We start from the raw sequence: 25253 nt of genomic DNA on the forward strand, positions 1-25253 counted from the left end.
TTAGTGTGGGGCGGGCACAGGTATAATAGTACAGCACAATCACAGTGGTTAGTTACATGGACAGGTTCCCCTGCACATACAGCTGTAGTAAGAAGAATGTAATTAGTGTAGGGCGGGCACAGGTATAATAGTACAGTACAATCACAGTGGTTAGTTACATGGACAGGTTCCCCTGCACATGCAGCTGTAGCAAGAAGAATGTAAGTAGTGTAGGGTGGGTACAGGTATAATAGTACAGTACAATCACAGAGGTTAGTTACATGGATAGGTTCCCCTGCACATGCAGCTGTAGTAAGAAGAATGTAATTAGTGTGGGCCGGGCACAGGTATAATAGTACAGTACAATCACAGTGGTTAGTTACATGGACAGGTTCCCCTGCACATACAGCTATAGTAACAAGAATGTAATTAGTGTGGGGCGGGCACAGGTATAATAGTGCAGTACAACCACAGTGGTTAGTTACACGGACAGATTCCCCTGCACATGCAGCTATAGTAAGAAGAATGTAATAAGTGTAGGGTGGGTACAGGTATAATAGTGCAGTACAATCACAGTGGTTAGTTACATGGACATGTTCCCCTGCACATGCAGCTGTAGTAAGAAGAATGTAATTAGTGTAGGGTGGGCACAGGTATAATAGTACAGTACAATCATAGTGGTTAGTTACATGGACAGGTTCCCCTGCACATACAGCTGTAGTAAGAAGAATGTAATTAGTGTAGGGTGGGCACAGGTATAATAGTACAGTACAATCACAGTGGTTAATTACATGGAGAGGTTTCCCTGCACATACAGCTGTAGTAAGAAGAATGTAATAAGTGTAGGGTGGGCACAGGTATAATAGTACAGTACAATCACAGTGGTTAGTTACATGGACAGGTTCCCCTGTACATACAGCTGTAGTTAGAATAATGTAATAAGTGTAGGACGGGCACAGGTATAATAGTACAGTACAATCACAGTGGTTAATTACACGGAGAGGTTTCCCTGCACATACAGCTGTAGTAAGAAGAATGTAATAAGTGTAGGGTGGGTACAGGTATAATAGTACAGTACAATCACAGTGGTTAGTAACATGGATAGGTTCCCCTGCACATGCAGCTGTAGTAAGAAGAATGTAATTAGTGTGGGGTGGGCACAGGTATAATAGTACAGCACAATCACAGTGGTTAGTTACATGGACAGGTTCCCCTGCACATACAGCTGTAGTAAGAAGAATGTAATTAGTGTAGGGCGGGCACAGGTATAATAGTACAGTACAATCACAGTGGTTAGTTACATGGACAGGTTCCCCTGCACATGCAGCTGTAGCAAGAAGAATGTAAGTAGTGTAGGGTGGGTACAGGTATAATAGTACAGCACAATCACAGTGGTTAGTTACATGGACAGGTTCCCCTTCACATACAGCTGTACTAAGAAGAATGTAATTAGTGTAGGGTGGGCACAGGTATAATAGTACAGTACAATCACAGTGGTTAGTTACATGGACAGGTTCCCCTGCACATGCAGCTGTAGTAAGAAGAATGTAATAAGTGTAGGACGGGCACAGGTATAATAGTACAGTACAATCACAGTGGTTAATTACACAGAGAGGTTTCCCTGCAAATACAGCTGTAATAAGAAGAATGTAATAAGTGTAGGGTGGGTACAGGTATAATAGTACAGTACAATCACAGTGGTTAGTAACATGGATAGGTTCCCCTGCACATGCAGCTGTAGTAAGAAGAATGTAATTAGTGTGGGGTGGGCACAGGTATAATAGTACAGCACAATCACAGTGGTTAGTTACATGGACAGGTTCCCCTGCACATACAGCTGTAGTAAGAAGAATGTAATTAGTGTAGGGCGGGCACAGGTATAATAGTACAGTACAATCACAGTGGTTAGTTACATGGACAGGTTCCCCTGCACATGCAGCTGTAGCAAGAAGAATGTAAGTAGTGTAGGGTGGGTACAGGTATAATAGTACAGCACAATCACAGTGGTTAGTTACATGGACAGGTTCCCCTTCACATACAGCTGTACTAAGAAGAATGTAATTAGTGTAGGGTGGGCACAGGTATAATAGTACAGTACAATCACAGTGGTTAGTTACATGGACAGGTTCCCCTGCACATGCAGCTGTAGTAAGAAGAATGTAATTAGTGTGGGGCGGGCACAGGTATAATAGTACAGCACAATCACAGTGGTTAGTTACATGGACAGGTTCCCCTGCACATGCAGCTGTAGTAAGAACAATGTAATTAGTGTAGGGCGGGCACAGGTATAATAGTACAGTACAATCACAGTGGTTAGTTACATGGAAAGGTTTCCCTGCACATGCAGCTGTAGTAAGAAGAATGTAATTAGTGTAGGGTGGGCTCAGGTATAATAGTACAGTACAGTCACAGTGGTTAGTTGCACTGACATGTTCCCCTGCACATGCAGCTGTAGTAAGAAGAATGTAAATAGTGTAGGTTGGGCACAGGTATAATAGTACAGTACAATCACAGTGGTTAGTTACATGGACAGGTTTCCCTGCACATGCAGCTGTAGTAAGAAGACTGTAATAAGTGTAGGGTGGGCACAGGTATAATAGTACAGTACAATCACAGTGGTTAGTTACAAGGACAGGTTCCCCTGCACATACAGCTGTAGTAAGAAGAATGTAATAAGTGTAGGGTGGGCACAGGTATAATAGTGCAGTACAATCACAGTGGTTAGTTACATGGACAGGTTTCCCTGCACATACAGCTGTAGTAAGAAGAATGTAATAAGTGTAGGGCGGGCACAGGTATAATAGTGGAGTACAATCACAGTGGTTAGTTACATGGACAGGTTCCCCTGCACATGCAGCTGTAGTAAGAAGAATGTAATAAGTGTAGGGCGGGCACAGGTATAATAGTACAGTACAATCACAGTGGTTAGTTACATGGACAGGTTCCCCTGCACAAGCAGCTGTAGTAAGAAGAATGTAATAAGTGTAGGGTGGGCACAGGTATAATAGTACAGTACAATCACAGTGGTTAGTTGCACGGACATGTTCCCCTGCACATGCAGCTGTAGTAAGAAGAATGTAATTAGTGTTGTGTGGGCACAGGTATAATAGTACAGTACAATCACAGTGGTTAGTTACAAGGACAGGTTCCCCTGCACATACAGCTGTAGTAAGAAGAATGTAATAAGTGTAGGGTGGGCACAGGTATAATAGTGCAGTACAATCACAGTGGTTAGTTACATGGAAAGGTTTCCCTGCATATACAGCTGTAGTAAGAAGAATGTAATAAGTGTAGGGCGGGCACAGGTATAATAGTGCAGTACAATCACAGTGGTTAGTTACATGGACAGGTTCCCCTGCACATGCAGCTGTAGTAAGAAGAATGTAATAAGTGTAGGGCGGGCACAGGTATAATAGTGCAGTACAATCACAGTGGTTAGTTACATGGACAGGTTCCCCTGCACATGCAGCTGTAGTAAGAAGAATGTAATAAGTGTAGGGTGGGCACAGGTATAATAGTACAGTACAATCACAGTGGTTAGTTGCATGGACAGAATCCCCTGCACATACAGCTGTAGTAACAAGAATGTAATTAGTGTGGGGCGGGCACAGGTATAATAGTGCAGTACAATCACAGTGGTTTGTTACATGGACATGTTCCCCTGCACATACAGCTATAGTAACAAGAATGTAATTAGTGTGGGGCGGGCACAGGTATAATAGTGCAGTACAGTCACAGTGGTTAGTTACACGGACAGGTTTCCCTGCACATGCAGCTGTAGTAAGAAGAATGTAATAAGTGTAGGGTGGGTACAGGTATAATAGTGCAGTACAATCACAGTGGTTAGTTACATGGACATGTTCCCCTGCACATGCAGCTGTAGAAAGAAGAATGTAATAAGTGTAGGGTGGGTACAGGTATAATAGTACAGTATAATCACAGTGGTTAGTTACATGGACAGGTTTCCCTGCACATACAGCTGTAGTAACAAGAATGTAATTAGTGTGGGGCGGGCACAGGTATAATAGTACAGTACAATCACAGTGGTTAGTTACATGGACAGGTTCCCCTGTACATACAGCTGTAGTAAGAATAATGTAATAAGTGTAGGACGGGCACAGGTATAATAGTACAGTACAATCACAGTGGTTAAATACACGGAGAGGTTTCCCTGCACATACAGCTGTAGTAAGAAGAATGTAATAAGTGTAGGGTGGGTACAGGTATAATAGTACAGTACAATCACAGTGGTTAGTTACATGGATAGGTTCCCCTGCACATGCAGCTGTAGTAAGAAGAATGTAATTAGTGTGGGGCGGGCACAGGTATAATAGTACAGCACAATCACAGTGGTTAGTTACATGGACAGGTTCCCCTGCACATACAGCTGTAGTAAGAAGAATGTAATTAGTGTAGGGCGGGCACAGGTATAATAGTACAGTACAATCACAGTGGTTAGTTACATGGACAGGTTCCCCTGCACATGCAGCTGTAGCAAGAAGAATGTAAGTAGTGTAGGGTGGGTACAGGTATAATAGTACAGTACAATCACAGAGGTTAGTTACATGGATAGGTTCCCCTGCACATGCAGCTGTAGTAAGAAGAATGTAATTAGTGTGGGGCGGGCACAGGTATAATAGTACAGTACAATCACAGTGGTTAGTTACATGGACAGGTTCCCCTGCACATACAGCTATAGTAACAAGAATGTAATTAGTGTGGGGCGGGCACAGGTATAATAGTGCAGTACAACCACAGTGGTTAGTTACACGGACAGATTCCCCTGCACATGCAGCTATAGTAAGAAGAATGTAATAAGTGTAGGGTGGGTACAGGTATAATAGTGCAGTACAATCACAGTGGTTAGTTACATGGACATGTTCCCCTGCACATGCAGCTGTAGTAAGAAGAATGTAATTAGTGTAGGGTGGGCACAGGAATAATAGTACAGTACAATCATAGTGGTTAGTTACATGGACAGGTTCCCCTGCACATACAGCTGTAGTAAGAAGAATGTAATTAGTGTAGGGTGGGCACAGGTATAATAGTACAGTACAATCACAGTGGTTAATTACATGGAGAGGTTTCCCTGCACATACAGCTGTAGTAAGAAGAATGTAATAAGTGTAGGGTGGGCACAGGTATAATAGTACAGTACAATCACAGTGGTTAGTTACATGGACAGGTTCCCCTGTACATACAGCTGTAGTTAGAATAATGTAATAAGTGTAGGACGGGCACAGGTATAATAGTACAGTACAATCACAGTGGTTAATTACACGGAGAGGTTTCCCTGCACATACAGCTGTAGTAAGAAGAATGTAATAAGTGTAGGGTGGGTACAGGTATAATAGTACAGTACAATCACAGTGGTTAGTAACATGGATAGGTTCCCCTGCACATGCAGCTGTAGTAAGAAGAATGTAATTAGTGTGGGGTGGGCACAGGTATAATAGTACAGCACAATCACAGTGGTTAGTTACATGGACAGGTTCCCCTGCACATACAGCTGTAGTAAGAAGAATGTAATTAGTGTAGGGCGGGCACAGGTATAATAGTACAGTACAATCACAGTGGTTAGTTACATGGACAGGTTCCCCTGCACATGCAGCTGTAGCAAGAAGAATGTAAGTAGTGTAGGGTGGGTACAGGTATAATAGTACAGCACAATCACAGTGGTTAGTTACATGGACAGGTTCCCCTTCACATACAGCTGTACTAAGAAGAATGTAATTAGTGTAGGGTGGGCACAGGTATAATAGTACAGTACAATCACAGTGGTTAGTTACATGGACAGGTTCCCCTGCACATGCAGCTGTAGTAAGAAGAATGTAATAAGTGTAGGACGGGCACAGGTATAATAGTACAGTACAATCACAGTGGTTAATTACACAGAGAGGTTTCCCTGCAAATACAGCTGTAGTAAGAAGAATGTAATAAGTGTAGGGTGGGTACAGGTATAATAGTACAGTACAATCACAGTGGTTAGTAACATGGATAGGTTCCCCTGCACATGCAGCTGTAGTAAGAAGAATGTAATTAGTGTGGGGTGGGCACAGGTATAATAGTACAGCACAATCACAGTGGTTAGTTACATGGACAGGTTCCCCTGCACATACAGCTGTAGTAAGAAGAATGTAATTAGTGTAGGGCGGGCACAGGTATAATAGTACAGTACAATCACAGTGGTTAGTTACATGGACAGGTTCCCCTGCACATGCAGCTGTAGCAAGAAGAATGTAAGTAGTGTAGGGTGGGTACAGGTATAATAGTACAGCACAATCACAGTGGTTAGTTACATGGACAGGTTCCCCTTCACATACAGCTGTACTAAGAAGAATGTAATTAGTGTAGGGTGGGCACAGGTATAATAGTACAGTACAATCACAGTGGTTAGTTACATGGACAGGTTCCCCTGCACATGCAGCTGTAGTAAGAAGAATGTAATTAGTGTGGGGCGGGCACAGGTATAATAGTACAGCACAATCACAGTGGTTAGTTACATGGACAGGTTCCCCTGCACATGCAGCTGTAGTAAGAACAATGTAATTAGTGTAGGGCGGGCACAGGTATAATAGTACAGTACAATCACAGTGGTTAGTTACATGGAAAGGTTTCCCTGCACATGCAGCTGTAGTAAGAAGAATGTAATTAGTGTAGGGTGGGCTCAGGTATAATAGTACAGTACAGTCACAGTGGTTAGTTGCACTGACATGTTCCCCTGCACATGCAGCTGTAGTAAGAAGAATGTAAATAGTGTAGGTTGGGCACAGGTATAATAGTACAGTACAATCACAGTGGTTAGTTACATGGACAGGTTTCCCTGCACATGCAGCTGTAGTAAGAAGACTGTAATAAGTGTAGGGTGGGCACAGGTATAATAGTACAGTACAATCACAGTGGTTAGTTACAAGGACAGGTTCCCCTGCACATACAGCTGTAGTAAGAAGAATGTAATAAGTGTAGGGTGGGCACAGGTATAATAGTGCAGTACAATCACAGTGGTTAGTTACATGGACAGGTTTCCCTGCACATACAGCTGTAGTAAGAAGAATGTAATAAGTGTAGGGCGGGCACAGGTATAATAGTGGAGTACAATCACAGTGGTTAGTTACATGGACAGGTTCCCCTGCACATGCAGCTGTAGTAAGAAGAATGTAATAAGTGTAGGGCGGGCACAGGTATAATAGTACAGTACAATCACAGTGGTTAGTTACATGGACAGGTTCCCCTGCACAAGCAGCTGTAGTAAGAAGAATGTAATAAGTGTAGGGTGGGCACAGGTATAATAGTACAGTACAATCACAGTGGTTAGTTGCACGGACATGTTCCCCTGCACATGCAGCTGTAGTAAGAAGAATGTAATTAGTGTTGTGTGGGCACAGGTATAATAGTACAGTACAATCACAGTGGTTAGTTACAAGGACAGGTTCCCCTGCACATACAGCTGTAGTAAGAAGAATGTAATAAGTGTAGGGTGGGCACAGGTATAATAGTGCAGTACAATCACAGTGGTTAGTTACATGGAAAGGTTTCCCTGCATATACAGCTGTAGTAAGAAGAATGTAATAAGTGTAGGGCGGGCACAGGTATAATAGTGCAGTACAATCACAGTGGTTAGTTACATGGACAGGTTCCCCTGCACATGCAGCTGTAGTAAGAAGAATGTAATAAGTGTAGGGCGGGCACAGGTATAATAGTGCAGTACAGTCACAGTGGTTAGTTACATGGACAGGTTCCCCTGCACATGCAGCTGTAGTAAGAAGAATGTAATAAGTGTAGGGTGGGCACAGGTATAATAGTACAGTACAATCACAGTGGTCAGTTGCACGGACAGAATCCCCTGCACATACAGCTGTAGTAAGAAGAATGTAATAAGTGTAGGGTGGGCACAGGTATAATAGTACAGTACAATCACAGTGGTTAGTTACATGGACAGGTTCCCCTGCACATGCAGCTGTAGTAAGAAGAATGTAATAAGTGTAGGGTGGGCACAGGTATAATAGTACAGTACAATCACAGTGGTTTGTTACATGGACATGTTCCCCTGCACATACAGCTATAGTAACAAGAATGTAATTAGTGTGGGGTGGGCACAGGTATAATAGTGCAGTACAATCACAGTGGTTAGTTACACGGACAGGTTCCCCTGCACATGCAGCTGTAGTAAGAAGAATGTAATAAGTATAGGGTGGGTACAGGTATAATAGTGCAGTACAATCACAGTGGTTAGTTACATGGATATGTTCCCCTGCACATGCAGCTGTAGTAAGAAGAATGTAATAAGTGTAGGGTGGGTACAGGTATAATAGTACAGTATAATCACAGTGGTTAGTTACATGGACAGGTTCCCCTGCACATACAGCTGTAGTAACAAGAATGTAATTAGTGTGGGGCGGGCACAGGTATAATAGTGCAGTACAATCACAGTGGTTAGTTACACGTACAGGTTCCCCTGCACATGCAGCTGTAGTAAGAAGAATGTAATAAGTGTAGGGTGGGCACAGGTATAATAGTGCAGTACAATCACAGTGGTTAGTTACATGGACATGTTCCCCTGCACAGGCAGCTGTAGTAAGAAGAATGTAATTAGTGTAGGGCGGGCACAGGTATAATAGTACAGTAAAATCATAGTGGTTAGTTACATGGACATGTTCCCCTGCACATACAGCTGTAGTAAGAAGAATGTAATAAGTGTAGGGTGGGCACAGGTATAATAGTGCAGTACAATCACAGTGGTTAGTTACATGGACAGGTTTCCCTGCACATACAGCTGTAGTAAGAAGAATGTAATAAGTGTAGGGCGGGCACAGGTATAATAGTGCAGTACAATCACAGTGGTTAGTTACAAGGACAGGTTCCCCTGCACATACAGCTGTAATAAGAAGAATGTAATAAGTGTAGGGTGGGCACAGCTATAATAGTACAGTACAATCACAGAGATTATTTACATGGACAGGTTCCCCTGCACATACAGCTGTAGTAAGAAGAATGTAATAAGTGAAGGGCGGGCACAGGTATAATAGTACAGTAAAATCATAGTGGTTAGTTACATGGACATGTTCCCCTGCACATACAGCTGTAGTAAGATGAATGTAATTAGTGTAGGGTGGGCACAGGTTTAATAGTACAGTACAATCACAGAGATTATTTACATGGACAGGTTTCCCTGCACATACAGCTGTAGTAAGAATAATGTAATAAGTGTAGGGTGGGCACAGGTATAATAGTACAGTACAATCACAGTGGTTAGTTGCACGGACAGAATCCCCTGCACATACAGCTGTAGTAAGAAGAATGTAATAAGTGTAGGGTGGGCACAGGTATAATAGTACAGTACAATCACAGTGGTTAGTTACATGGACATGTTCCCCTGCACATACAGCTGTAGTAACAAGAATGTAATAAGTGTAGGGCGGGCACAGGTATAATAGTGCAGTACAATCACAGTGGTTAGTTACATGGACAGGTTCCCCTGCACATGCAGCTGTAGTAAGAAGAATGTAATAAGTGTAGGGTGGGCACAGGTATAATAGTACAGTACAATCACAGTGGTTAGTTGCATGGACAGAATCCCCTGCACATACAGCTGTAGTAACAAGAATGTAATTAGTGTGGGGCGGGCACAGGTATAATAGTGCAGTACAATCACAGTGGTTTGTTACATGGACATGTTCCCCTGCACATACAGCTATAGTAACAAGAATGTAATTAGTGTGGGGCGGGCACAGGTATAATAGTGCAGTACAGTCACAGTGGTTAGTTACACGGACAGGTTTCCCTGCACATGCAGCTGTAGTAAGAAGAATGTAATAAGTGTAGGGTGGGTACAGGTATAATAGTGCAGTACAATCACAGTGGTTAGTTACATGGACATGTTCCCCTGCACATGCAGCTGTAGTAAGAAGAATGTAATAAGTGTAGGGTGGGTACAGGTATAATAGTACAGTATAATCACAGTGGTTAGTTACATGGACAGGTTTCCCTGCACATACAGCTGTAGTAACAAGAATGTAATTAGTGTGGGGCGGGCACAGGTATAATAGTACAGTACAATCACAGTGGTTAGTTACATGGACAGGTTCCCCTGTACATACAGCTGTAGTAAGAATAATGTAATAAGTGTAGGACGGGCACAGGTATAATAGTACAGTACAATCACAGTGGTTAAATACACGGAGAGGTTTCCCTGCACATACAGCTGTAGTAAGAAGAATGTAATAAGTGTAGGGTGGGTACAGGTATAATAGTACAGCACAATCACAGTGGTTAGTTACATGGACAGGTTCCCCTGCACATACAGCTGTAGTAAGAAGAATGTAATTAGTGTAGGGCAGGCACAGGTATAATAGTACAGTACAATCACAGTGGTTAGTTACATGGACAGGTTCCCCTGCACATGCAGCTGTAGCAAGAAGAATGTAAGTAATGTAGGGTGGGTACAGGTATAATAGTACAGTACAATCACAGAGGTTAGTTACATGGATAGGTTCCCCTGCACATGCAGCTGTAGTAAGAAGAATGTAATTAGTGTGGGGCGGGCACAGGTATAATAGTACAGTACAATCACAGTGGTTAGTTACATGGACAGGTTCCCCTGCACATACAGCTATAGTAACAAGAATGTAATTAGTGTGGGGCGGGCACAGGTATAATAGTGCAGTACAACCACAGTGGTTAGTTACACGGACAGATTCCCCTGCACATGCAGCTATAGTAAGAAGAATGTAATAAGTGTAGGGTGGGTACAGGTATAATAGTGCAGTACAATCACAGTGGTTAGTTACATGGACATGTTCCCCTGCACATGCAGCTGTAGTAAGAAGAATGTAATTAGTGTAGGGTGGGCACAGGTATAATAGTACAGTACAATCATAGTGGTTAGTTACATGGACAGGTTCCCCTGCACATACAGCTGTAGTAAGAAGAATGTAATTAGTGTAGGGTGGGCACAGGTATAATAGTACAGTACAATCACAGTGGTTAATTACATGGAGAGGTTTCCCTGCACATACAGCTGTAGTAAGAAGAATGTAATAAGTGTAGGGTGGGCACAGGTATAATAGTACAGTACAATCACAGTGGTTAGTTACATGGACAGGTTCCCCTGTACATACAGCTGTAGTTAGAATAATGTAATAAGTGTAGGACGGGCACAGGTATAATAGTACAGTACAATCACAGTGGTTAATTACACGGAGAGGTTTCCCTGCACATACAGCTGTAGTAAGAAGAATGTAATAAGTGTAGGGTGGGTACAGGTATAATAGTACAGTACAATCACAGTGGTTAGTAACATGGATAGGTTCCCCTGCACATGCAGCTGTAGTAAGAAGAATGTAATTAGTGTGGGGTGGGCACAGGTATAATAGTACAGCACAATCACAGTGGTTAGTTACATGGACAGGTTCCCCTGCACATACAGCTGTAGTAAGAAGAATGTAATTAGTGTAGGGCGGGCACAGGTATAATAGTACAGTACAATCACAGTGGTTAGTTACATGGACAGGTTCCCCTGCACATGCAGCTGTAGCAAGAAGAATGTAAGTAGTGTAGGGTGGGTACAGGTATAATAGTACAGCACAATCACAGTGGTTAGTTACATGGACAGGTTCCCCTTCACATACAGCTGTACTAAGAAGAATGTAATTAGTGTAGGGTGGGCACAGGTATAATAGTACAGTACAATCACAGTGGTTAGTTACATGGACAGGTTCCCCTGCACATGCAGCTGTAGTAAGAAGAATGTAATTAGTGTGGGGCGGGCACAGGTATAATAGTACAGCACAATCACAGTGGTTAGTTACATGGACAGGTTCCCCTGCACATGCAGCTGTAGTAAGAACAATGTAATTAGTGTAGGGCGGGCACAGGTATAATAGTACAGTACAATCACAGTGGTTAGTTACATGGAAAGGTTTCCCTGCACATGCAGCTGTAGTAAGAAGAATGTAATTAGTGTAGGGTGGGCTCAGGTATAATAGTACAGTACAGTCACAGTGGTTAGTTGCACTGACATGTTCCCCTGCACATGCAGCTGTAGTAAGAAGAATGTAAATAGTGTAGGGTGGGCACAGGTATAATAGTACAGTACAATCACAGTGGTTAGTTACATGGACAGGTTTCCCTGCACATGCAGCTGTAGTAAGAAGACTGTAATAAGTGTAGGGTGGGCACAGGTATAATAGTACAGTACAATCACAGTGGTTAGTTACAAGGACAGGTTCCCCTGCACATACAGCTGTAGTAAGAAGAATGTAATAAGTGTAGGGTGGGCACAGGTATAATAGTGCAGTACAATCACAGTGGTTAGTTACATGGACAGGTTTCCCTGCACATACAGCTGTAGTAAGAAGAATGTAATAAGTGTAGGGCGGGCACAGGTATAATAGTGGAGTACAATCACAGTGGTTAGTTACATGGACAGGTTCCCCTGCACATGCAGCTGTAGTAAGAAGAATGTAATAAGTGTAGGGCGGGCACAGGTATAATAGTACAGTACAATCACAGTGGTTAGTTACATGGACAGGTTCCCCTGCACAAGCAGCTGTAGTAAGAAGAATGTAATAAGTGTAGGGTGGGCACAGGTATAATAGTACAGTACAATCACAGTGGTTAGTTGCACGGACATGTTCCCCTGCACATGCAGCTGTAGTAAGAAGAATGTAATTAGTGTTGTGTGGGCACAGGTATAATAGTACAGTACAATCACAGTGGTTAGTTACAAGGACAGGTTCCCCTGCACATACAGCTGTAGTAAGAAGAATGTAATAAGTGTAGGGTGGGCACAGGTATAATAGTGCAGTACAATCACAGTGGTTAGTTACATGGAAAGGTTTCCCTGCATATACAGCTGTAGTAAGAAGAATGTAATAAGTGTAGGGCGGGCACAGGTATAATAGTGCAGTACAATCACAGTGGTTAGTTACATGGACAGGTTCCCCTGCACATGCAGCTGTAGTAAGAAGAATGTAATAAGTGTAGGGCGGGCACAGGTATAATAGTGCAGTACAATCACAGTGGTTAGTTACATGGACAGGTTCCCCTGCACATGCAGCTGTAGTAAGAAGAATGTAATAAGTGTAGGGTGGGCACAGGTATAATAGTACAGTACAATCACAGTGGTTAGTTGCACGGACAGAATCCCCTGCACATACAGCTGTAGTAAGAAGAATGTAATAAGTGTAGGGTGGGCACAGGTATAATAGTACAGTACAATCACAGTGGTTAGTTACATGGACAGGTTCCCCTGCACATGCAGCTGTAGTAAGAAGAATGTAATAAGTGTAGGGTGGGCACAGGTATAATAGTACAGTACAATCACAGTGGTTTGTTACATGGACATGTTCCCCTGCACATACAGCTATAGTAACAAGAATGTAATTAGTGTGGGGTGGGCACAGGTATAATAGTGCAGTACAATCACAGTGGTTAGTTACACGGACAGGTTCCCCTGCACATGCAGCTGTAGTAAGAAGAATGTAATAAGTATAGGGTGGGTACAGGTATAATAGTGCAGTACAATCACAGTGGTTAGTTACATGGATATGTTCCCCTGCACATGCAGCTGTAGTAAGAAGAATGTAATAAGTGTAGGGTGGGTACAGGTATAATAGTACAGTATAATCACAGTGGTTAGTTACATGGACAGGTTCCCCTGCACATACAGCTGTAGTAACAAGAATGTAATTAGTGTGGGGCGGGCACAGGTATAATAGTGCAGTACAATCACAGTGGTTAGTTACACGTACAGGTTCCCCTGCACATGCAGCTGTAGTAAGAAGAATGTAATAAGTGTAGGGTGGGTACAGGTATAATAGTGCAGTACAATCACAGTGGTTAGTTACATGGACATGTTCCCCTGCACAGGCAGCTGTAGTAAGAAGAATGTAATTAGTGTAGGGTGGGCACAGGTATAATAGTACAGTACAATCACAGTGGTTAATTACATGGAGAGGTTTCCCTGCACATACAGCTGTAGTAAGAAGAATGTAATAAGTGTAGGGTGGGCACAGGTATAATAGTGCAGTACAATCACAGTGGTTAGTTACATGGACAGGTTTCCCTGCACATACAGCTGTAGTAAGAAGAATGTAATAAGTGTATGGCGGGCACAGGTATAATAGTGCAGTACAATCACAGTGGTTAGTTACAAGGACAGGTTCCCCTGCACATACAGCTGTAGTAAGAAGAATGTAATAAGTGTAGGGTGGGCACAGGTATAATAGTACAGTACAATCACAGAGATTATTTACATGGACAGGTTCCCCTGCACATACAGCTGTAGTAAGAAGAATGTAATAAGTGTAGGGCGGGCACAGGTATAATAGTACAGTAAAATCATAGTGGTTAGTTACATGGACATGTTCCCCTGCACATACAGCTGTAGTAAGAAGAATGTAATAAGTGTAGGGTGGGCACAGGTATAATAGTGCAGTACAATCACAGTGGTTAGTTACATGGACAGGTTTCCCTGCACATACAGCTGTAGTAAGAAGAATGTAATAAGTGTAGGGCGGGCACAGGTATAATAGTGCAGTACAATCACAGTGGTTAGTTACAAGGACAGGTTCCCCTGCACATACAGCTGTAGTAAGAAGAATGTAATAAGTGTAGGGTGGGCACAGCTATAATAGTACAGTACAATCACAGAGATTATTTACATGGACAGGTTCCCCTGCACATACAGCTGTAGTAAGAAGAATGTAATAAGTGAAGGGCGGGCACAGGTATAATAGTACAGTAAAATCATAGTGGTTAGTTACATGGACATGTTCCCCTGCACATACAGCTGTAGTAAGATGAATGTAATTAGTGTAGGGTGGGCACAGGTTTAATAGTACAGTACAATCACAGAGATTATTTACATGGACAGGTTTCCCTGCACATACAGCTGTAGTAAGAATAATGTAATAAGTGTAGGGTGGGCACAGGTATAATAGTACAGTACAATCACAGTGGTTAGTTGCACGGACAGAATCCCCTGCACATACAGCTGTAGTAAGAAGAATGTAATAAGTGTAGGGTGGGCACAGGTATAATAGTACAGTACAATCACAGTGGTTAGTTACATGGACATGTTCCCCTGCACATACAGCTGTAGTAACAAGAATGTAATAAGTGTAGGGCGGGCACAGGTATAATAGTGCAGTACAATCACAGTGGTTAGTTACATGGACAGGTTCCCCTGCACATGCAGCTGTAGTAAGAAGAATGTAATAAGTGTAGAGTGGGCACAGGTATAATAGTACAGTACAATCACAGTGGTTAGTTGCATGGACAGAATCCCCTGCACATACAGCTGTAGTAACAAGAATGTAATTAGTGTGGGGCGGGCACAGGTATAATAGTGCAGTACAATCACAGTGGTTTGTTACATGGACATGTTCCCCTGCACATACAGCTATAGTAACAAGAATGTAATTAGTGTGGGGCGGGCACAGGTATAATAGTGCAGTACAGTCACAGTGGTTAGTTACACGGACAGGTTTCCCTGCACATGCAGCTGTAGTAAGAAGAATGTAATAAGTGTAGGGTGGGTACAGGTATAATAGTGCAGTACAATCACAGTGGTTAGTTACATGGACATGTTCCCCTGCACATGCAGCTGTAGTAAGAAGAATGTAATAAGTGTAGGGTGGGTACAGGTATAATAGTACAGTATAATCACAGTGGTTAGTTACATGGACAGGTTTCCCTGCACATACAGCTGTAGTAACAAGAATGTAATTAGTGTGGGGCGGGCACAGGTATAATAGTACAGTACAATCACAGTGGTTAGTTACATGGACAGGTTCCCCTGTACATACAGCTGTAGTAAGAATAATGTAATAAGTGTAGGACGGGCACAGGTATAATAGTACAGTACAATCACAGTGGTTAAATACACGGAGAGGTTTCCCTGCACATACAGCTGTAGTAAGAAGAATGTAATAAGTGTAGGGTGGGTACAGGTATAATAGTACAGCACAATCACAGTGGTTAGTTACATGGACAGGTTCCCCTGCACATACAGCTGTAGTAAGAAGAATGTAATTAGTGTAGGGCAGGCACAGGTATAATAGTACAGTACAATCACAGTGGTTAGTTACATGGACAGGTTCCCCTGCACATGCAGCTGTAGCAAGAAGAATGTAAGTAGTGTAGGGTGGGTACAGGTATAATAGTACAGTACAATCACAGAGGTTAGTTACATGGATAGGTTCCCCTGCACATGCAGCTGTAGTAAGAAGAATGTAATTAGTGTGGGGCGGGCACAGGTATAATAGTACAGTACAATCACAGTGGTTAGTTACATGGACAGGTTCCCCTGCACATACAGCTATAGTAACAAGAATGTAATTAGTGTGGGGCGGGCACAGGTATAATAGTGCAGTACAACCACAGTGGTTAGTTACACGGACAGATTCCCCTGCACATGCAGCTATAGTAAGAAGAATGTAATAAGTGTAGGGTGGGTACAGGTATAATAGTGCAGTACAATCACAGTGGTTAGTTACATGGACATGTTCCCCTGCACATGCAGCTGTAGTAAGAAGAATGTAATTAGTGTAGGGTGGGCACAGGTATAATAGTACAGTACAATCATAGTGGTTAGTTACATGGACAGGTTCCCCTGCACATACAGCTGTAGTAAGAAGAATGTAATTAGTGTAGGGTGGGCACAGGTATAATAGTACAGTACAATCACAGTGGTTAATTACATGGAGAGGTTTCCCTGCACATACAGCTGTAGTAAGAAGAATGTAATAAGTGTAGGGTGGGCACAGGTATAATAGTACAGTACAATCACAGTGGTTAGTTACATGGACAGGTTCCCCTGTACATACAGCTGTAGTTAGAATAATGTAATAAGTGTAGGACGGGCACAGGTATAATAGTACAGTACAATCACAGTGGTTAATTACACGGAGAGGTTTCCCTGCACATACAGCTGTAGTAAGAAGAATGTAATAAGTGTAGGGTGGGTACAGGTATAATAGTACAGTACAATCACAGTGGTTAGTAACATGGATAGGTTCCCCTGCACATGCAGCTGTAGTAAGAAGAATGTAATTAGTGTGGGGTGGGCACAGGTATAATAGTACAGCACAATCACAGTGGTTAGTTACATGGACAGGTTCCCCTGCACATACAGCTGTAGTAAGAAGAATGTAATTAGTGTAGGGCGGGCACAGGTATAATAGTACAGTACAATCACAGTGGTTAGTTACATGGACAGGTTCCCCTGCACATGCAGCTGTAGCAAGAAGAATGTAAGTAGTGTAGGGTGGGTACAGGTATAATAGTACAGCACAATCACAGTGGTTAGTTACATGGACAGGTTCCCCTTCACATACAGCTGTACTAAGAAGAATGTAATTAGTGTAGGGTGGGCACAGGTATAATAGTACAGTACAATCACAGTGGTTAGTTACATGGACAGGTTCCCCTGCACATGCAGCTGTAGTAAGAAGAATGTAATTAGTGTGGGGCGGGCACAGGTATAATAGTACAGCACAATCACAGTGGTTAGTTACATGGACAGGTTCCCCTGCACATGCAGCTGTAGTAAGAACAATGTAATTAGTGTAGGGCGGGCACAGGTATAATAGTACAGTACAATCACAGTGGTTAGTTACATGGAAAGGTTTCCCTGCACATGCAGCTGTAGTAAGAAGAATGTAATTAGTGTAGGGTGGGCTCAGGTATAATAGTACAGTACAGTCACAGTGGTTAGTTGCACTGACATGTTCCCCTGCACATGCAGCTGTAGTAAGAAGAATGTAAATAGTGTAGGGTGGGCACAGGTATAATAGTACAGTACAATCACAGTGGTTAGTTACATGGACAGGTTTCCCTGCACATGCAGCTGTAGTAAGAAGACTGTAATAAGTGTAGGGTGGGCACAGGTATAATAGTACAGTACAATCACAGTGGTTAGTTACAAGGACAGGTTCCCCTGCACATACAGCTGTAGTAAGAAGAATGTAATAAGTGTAGGGTGGGCACAGGTATAATAGTGCAGTACAATCACAGTGGTTAGTTACATGGACAGGTTTCCCTGCACATACAGCTGTAGTAAGAAGAATGTAATAAGTGTAGGGCGGGCACAGGTATAATAGTGGAGTACAATCACAGTGGTTAGTTACATGGACAGGTTCCCCTGCACATGCAGCTGTAGTAAGAAGAATGTAAGAAGTGTAGGGCGGGCACAGGTATAATAGTACAGTACAATCACAGTGGTTAGTTACATGGACAGGTTCCCCTGCACAAGCAGCTGTAGTAAGAAGAATGTAATAAGTGTAGGGTGGGCACAGGTATAATAGTACAGTACAATCACAGTGGTTAGTTGCACGGACATGTTCCCCTGCACATGCAGCTGTAGTAAGAAGAATGTAATTAGTGTTGTGTGGGCACAGGTATAATAGTACAGTACAATCACAGTGGTTAGTTACAAGGACAGGTTCCCCTGCACATACAGCTGTAGTAAGAAGAATGTAATAAGTGTAGGGTGGGCACAGGTATAATAGTGCAGTACAATCACAGTGGTTAGTTACATGGAAAGGTTTCCCTGCATATACAGCTGTAGTAAGAAGAATGTAATAAGTGTAGGGCGGGCACAGGTATAATAGTGCAGTACAATCACAGTGGTTAGTTACATGGACAGGTTCCCCTGCACATGCAGCTGTAGTAAGAAGAATGTAATAAGTGTAGGGCGGGCACAGGTATAATAGTGCAGTACAATCACAGTGGTTAGTTACATGGACAGGTTCCCCTGCACATGCAGCTGTAGTAAGAAGAATGTAATAAGTGTAGGGTGGGCACAGGTATAATAGTACAGTACAATCACAGTGGTTAGTTGCACGGACAGAATCCCCTGCACATACAGCTGTAGTAAGAAGAATGTAATAAGTGTAGGGTGGGCACAGGTATAATAGTACAGTACAATCACAGTGGTTAGTTACATGGACAGGTTCCCCTGCACATGCAGCTGTAGTAAGAAGAATGTAATAAGTGTAGGGTGGGCACAGGTATAATAGTACAGTACAATCACAGTGGTTTGTTACATGGACATGTTCCCCTGCACATACAGCTATAGTAACAAGAATGTAATTAGTGTGGGGTGGGCACAGGTATAATAGTGCAGTACAATCACAGTGGTTAGTTACACGGACAGGTTCCCCTGCACATGCAGCTGTAGTAAGAAGAATGTAATAAGTATAGGGTGGGTACAGGTATAATAGTGCAGAACAATCACAGTGGTTAGTTACATGGATATGTTCCCCTGCACATGCAGCTGTAGTAAGAAGAATGTAATAAGTGTAGGGTGGGTACAGGTATAATAGTACAGTATAATCACAGTGGTTAGTTACATGGACAGGTTCCCCTGCACATACAGCTGTAGTAACAAGAATGTAATTAGTGTGGGGCGGGCACAGGTATAATAGTGCAGTACAATCACAGTGGTTAGTTACACGTACAGGTTCCCCTGCACATGCAGCTGTAGTAAGAAGAATGTAATAAGTGTAGGGTGGGTACAGGTATAATAGTGCAGTACAATCACAGTGGTTAGTTACATGGACATGTTCCCCTGCACAGGCAGCTGTAGTAAGAAGAATGTAATTAGTGTAGGGTGGGCACAGGTATAATAGTACAGTACAATCACAGTGGTTAATTACATGGAGAGGTTTCCCTGCACATACAGCTGTAGTAAGAAGAATGTAATAAGTGTAGGGTGGGCACAGGTATAATAGTGCAGTACAATCACAGTGGTTAGTTACATGGACAGGTTTCCCTGCACATACAGCTGTAGTAAGAAGAATGTAATAAGTGTATGGCGGGCACAGGTATAATAGTGCAGTACAATCACAGTGGTTAGTTACAAGGACAGGTTCCCCTGCACATACAGCTGTAGTAAGAAGAATGTAATAAGTGTAGGGTGGGCACAGGTATAATAGTACAGTACAATCACAGAGATTATTTACATGGACAGGTTCCCCTGCACATACAGCTGTAGTAAGAAGAATGTAATAAGTGTAGGGCGGGCACAGGTATAATAGTACAGTAAAATCATAGTGGTTAGTTACATGGACATGTTCCCCTGCACATACAGCTGTAGTAAGAAGAATGTAATAAGTGTAGGGTGGGCACAGGTAGAATAGTGCAGTACAATCACAGTGGTTAGTTACATGGACAGGTTTCCCTGCACATACAGCTGTAGTAAGAAGAATGTAATAAGTGTAGGGCGGGCACAGGTATAATAGTGCAGTACAATCACAGTGGTTAGTTACAAGGACAGGTTCCCCTGCACATACAGCTGTAGTAAGAAGAATGTAATAAGTGTAGGGTGGGCACAGCTATAATAGTACAGTACAATCACAGAGATTATTTACATGGACAGGTTCCCCTGCACATACAGCTGTAGTAAGAAGAATGTAATAAGTGAAGGGCGGGCACAGGTATAATAGTACAGTAAAATCATAGTGGTTAGTTACATGGACATGTTCCCCTGCACATACAGCTGTAGTAAGATGAATGTAATTAGTGTAGGGTGGGCACAGGTTTAATAGTACAGTACAATCACAGAGATTATTTACATGGACAGGTTTCCCTGCACATACAGCTGTAGTAAGAATAATGTAATAAGTGTAGGGTGGGCACAGGTATAATAGTACAGTACAATCACAGTGGTTAGTTGCACGGACAGAATCCCCTGCACATACAGCTGTAGTAAGAAGAATGTAATAAGTGTAGGGTGGGCACAGGTATAATAGTACAGTACAATCACAGTGGTTAGTTACATGGACATGTTCCCCTGCACATACAGCTGTAGCAACAAGAATGTAATAAGTGTAGGGCGGGCACAGGTATAATAGTGCAGTACAATCACAGTGGTTAGTTACATGGACAGGTTCCCCTGCACATGCAGCTGTAGTAAGAAGAATGTAATAAGTGTAGAGTGGGCACAGGTATAATAGTACAGTACAATCACAGTGGTTAGTTGCATGGACAGAATCCCCTGCACATACAGCTGTAGTAACAAGAATGTAATTAGTGTGGGGCGGGCACAGGTATAATAGTGCAGTACAATCACAGTGGTTTGTTACATGGACATGTTCCCCTGCACATACAGCTATAGTAACAAGAATGTAATTAGTGTGGGGCGGGCACAGGTATAATAGTGCAGTACAGTCACAGTGGTTAGTTACACGGACAGGTTTCCCTGCACATGCAGCTGTAGTAAGAAGAATGTAATAAGTGTAGGGTGGGTACAGGTATAATAGTGCAGTACAATCACAGTGGTTAGTTACATGGACATGTTCCCCTGCACATGCAGCTGTAGTAAGAAGAATGTAATAAGTGTAGGGTGGGTACAGGTATAATAGTACAGTATAATCACAGTGGTTAGTTACATGGACAGGTTTCCCTGCACATACAGCTGTAGTAACAAGAATGTAATTAGTGTGGGGCGGGCACAGGTATAATAGTACAGTACAATCACAGTGGTTAGTTACATGGACAGGTTCCCCTGTACATACAGCTGTAGTAAGAATAATGTAATAAGTGTAGGACGGGCACAGGTATAATAGTACAGTACAATCACAGTGGTTAAATACACGGAGAGGTTTCCCTGCACATACAGCTGTAGTAAGAAGAATGTAATAAGTGTAGGGTGGGTACAGGTATAATAGTACAGTACAATCACAGTGGTTAGTTACATGGATAGGTTCCCCTGCACATGCAGCTGTAGTAAGAAGAATGTAATTAGTGTGGGGCGGGCACAGGTATAATAGTACAGCACAATCACAGTGGTTAGTTACATGGACAGGTTCCCCTGCACATACAGCTGTAGTAAGAAGAATGTAATTAGTGTAGGGCGGGCACAGGTATAATAGTACAGTACAATCACAGTGGTTAGTTACATGGACAGGTTCCCCTGCACATGCAGCTGTAGCAAGAAGAATGTAAGTAGTGTAGGGTGGGTACAGGTATAATAGTACAGTACAATCACAGAGGTTAGTTACATGGATAGGTTCCCCTGCACATGCAGCTGTAGTAAGAAGAATGTAATTAGTGTGGGGCGGGCACAGGTATAATAGTACAGTACAATCACAGTGGTTAGTTACATGGACAGGTTCCCCTGCACATACAGCTATAGTAACAAGAATGTAATTAGTGTGGGGCGGGCACAGGTATAATAGTGCAGTACAACCACAGTGGTTAGTTACACGGACAGATTCCCCTGCACATGCAGCTATAGTAAGAAGAATGTAATAAGTGTAGGGTGGGTACAGGTATAATAGTGCAGTACAATCACAGTGGTTAGTTACATGGACATGTTCCCCTGCACATGCAGCTGTAGTAAGAAGAATGTAATTAGTGTAGGGTGGGCACAGGTATAATAGTACAGTACAATCATAGTGGTTAGTTACATGGACAGGTTCCCCTGCACATACAGCTGTAGTAAGAAGAATGTAATTAGTGTAGGGTGGGCACAGGTATAATAGTACAGTACAATCACAGTGGTTAATTACATGGAGAGGTTTCCCTGCACATACAGCTGTAGTAAGAAGAATGTAATAAGTGTAGGGTGGGCACAGGTATAATAGTACAGTACAATCACAGTGGTTAGTTACATGGACAGGTTCCCCTGTACATACAGCTGTAGTTAGAATAATGTAATAAGTGTAGGACGGGCACAGGTATAATAGTACAGTACAATCACAGTGGTTAATTACACGGAGAGGTTTCCCTGCACATACAGCTGTAGTAAGAAGAATGTAATAAGTGTAGGGTGGGTACAGGTATAATAGTACAGTACAATCACAGTGGTTAGTAACATGGATAGGTTCCCCTGCACATGCAGCTGTAGTAAGAAGAATGTAATTAGTGTGGGGTGGGCACAGGTATAATAGTACAGCACAATCACAGTGGTTAGTTACATGGACAGGTTCCCCTGCACATACAGCTGTAGTAAGAAGAATGTAATTAGTGTAGGGCGGGCACAGGTATAATAGTACAGTACAATCACAGTGGTTAGTTACATGGACAGGTTCCCCTGCACATGCAGCTGTAGCAAGAAGAATGTAAGTAGTGTAGGGTGGGTACAGGTATAATAGTACAGCACAATCACAGTGGTTAGTTACATGGACAGGTTCCCCTTCACATACAGCTGTACTAAGAAGAATGTAATTAGTGTAGGGTGGGCACAGGTATAATAGTACAGTACAATCACAGTGGTTAGTTACATGGACAGGTTCCCCTGCACATGCAGCTGTAGTAAGAAGAATGTAATAAGTGTAGGACGGGCACAGGTATAATAGTACAGTACAATCACAGTGGTTAATTACACAGAGAGGTTTCCCTGCACATACAGCTGTAGTAAGAAGAATGTAATAAGTGTAGGGTGGGTACAGGTATAATAGTACAGTACAATCACAGTGGTTAGTAACATGGATAGGTTCCCCTGCACATGCAGCTGTAGTAAGAAGAATGTAATTAGTGTGGGGTGGGCACAGGTATAATAGTACAGCACAATCACAGTGGTTAGTTACATGGACAGGTTCCCCTGCACATACAGCTGTAGTAAGAAGAATGTAATTAGTGTAGGGCGGGCACAGGTATAATAGTACAGTACAATCACAGTGGTTAGTTACATGGACAGGTTCCCCTGCACATGCAGCTGTAGCAAGAAGAATGTAAGTAGTGTAGGGTGGGTACAGGTATAATAGTACAGCACAATCACAGTGGTTAGTTACATGGACAGGTTCCCCTTCACATACAGCTGTACTAAGAAGAATGTAATTAGTGTAGGGTGGGCACAGGTATAATAGTACAGTACAATCACAGTGGTTAGTTACATGGACAGGTTCCCCTGCACATGCAGCTGTAGTAAGAAGAATGTAATTAGTGTGGGGCGGGCACAGGTATAATAGTACAGCACAATCACAGTGGTTAGTTACATGGACAGGTTCCCCTGCACATGCAGCTGTAGTAAGAACAATGTAATTAGTGTAGGGCGGGCACAGGTATAATAGTACAGTACAATCACAGTGGTTAGTTACATGGAAAGGTTTCCCTGCACATGCAGCTGTAGTAAGAAGAATGTAATTAGTGTAGGGTGGGCTCAGGTATAATAGTACAGTACAGTCACAGTGGTTAGTTGCACTGACATGTTCCCCTGCACATGCAGCTGTAGTAAGAAGAATGTAAATAGTGTAGGGTGGGCACAGGTATAATAGTACAGTACAATCACAGTGGTTAGTTACATGGACAGGTTTCCCTGCACATGCAGCTGTAGTAAGAAGACTGTAATAAGTGTAGGGTGGGCACAGGTATAATAGTACAGTACAATCACAGTGGTTAGTTACAAGGACAGGTTCCCCTGCACATACAGCTGTAGTAAGAAGAATGTAATAAGTGTAGGGTGGGCACAGGTATAATAGTGCAGTACAATCACAGTGGTTAGTTACATGGACAGGTTTCCCTGCACATACAGCTGTAGTAAGAAGAATGTAATAAGTGTAGGGCGGGCACAGGTATAATAGTGGAGTACAATCACAGTGGTTAGTTACATAGACAGGTTCCCCTGCACATGCAGCTGTAGTAAGAAGAATGTAATAAGTGTAGGGCGGGCACAGGTATAATAGTACAGTACAATCACAGTGGTTAGTTACATGGACAGGTTCCCCTGCACAAGCAGCTGTAGTAAGAAGAATGTAATAAGTGTAGGGTGGGCACAGGTATAATAGTACAGTACAATCACAGTGGTTAGTTGCACGGACATGTTCCCCTGCACATGCAGCTGTAGTAAGAAGAATGTAATTAGTGTTGTGTGGGCACAGGTATAATAGTACAGTACAATCACAGTGGTTAGTTACAAGGACAGGTTCCCCTGCACATACAGCTGTAGTAAGAAGAATGTAATAAGTGTAGGGTGGGCACAGGTATAATAGTGCAGTACAATCACAGTGGTTAGTTACATGGAAAGGTTTCCCTGCATATACAGCTGTAGTAAGTAGAATGTAATAAGTGTAGGGCGGGCACAGGTATAATAGTGCAGTACAATCACAGTGGTTAGTTACATGGACAGGTTCCCCTGCACATGCAGCTGTAGTAAGAAGAATGTAATAAGTGTAGGGCGGGCACAGGTATAATAGTGCAGTACAATCACAGTGGTTAGTTACATGGACAGGTTCCCCTGCACATGCAGCTGTAGTAAAAAGAATGTAATAAGTGTAGGGTGGGCACAGGTATAATAGTACAGTACAATCACAGTGGTTAGTTGCACG

Source organism: Taudactylus pleione, unplaced genomic scaffold (genome assembly GCF_031769625.1).
Source record: "Taudactylus pleione unplaced genomic scaffold, aTauple2 ptg000194l, whole genome shotgun sequence".
NCBI lineage: Eukaryota > Metazoa > Chordata > Amphibia > Anura > Myobatrachidae > Taudactylus > Taudactylus pleione.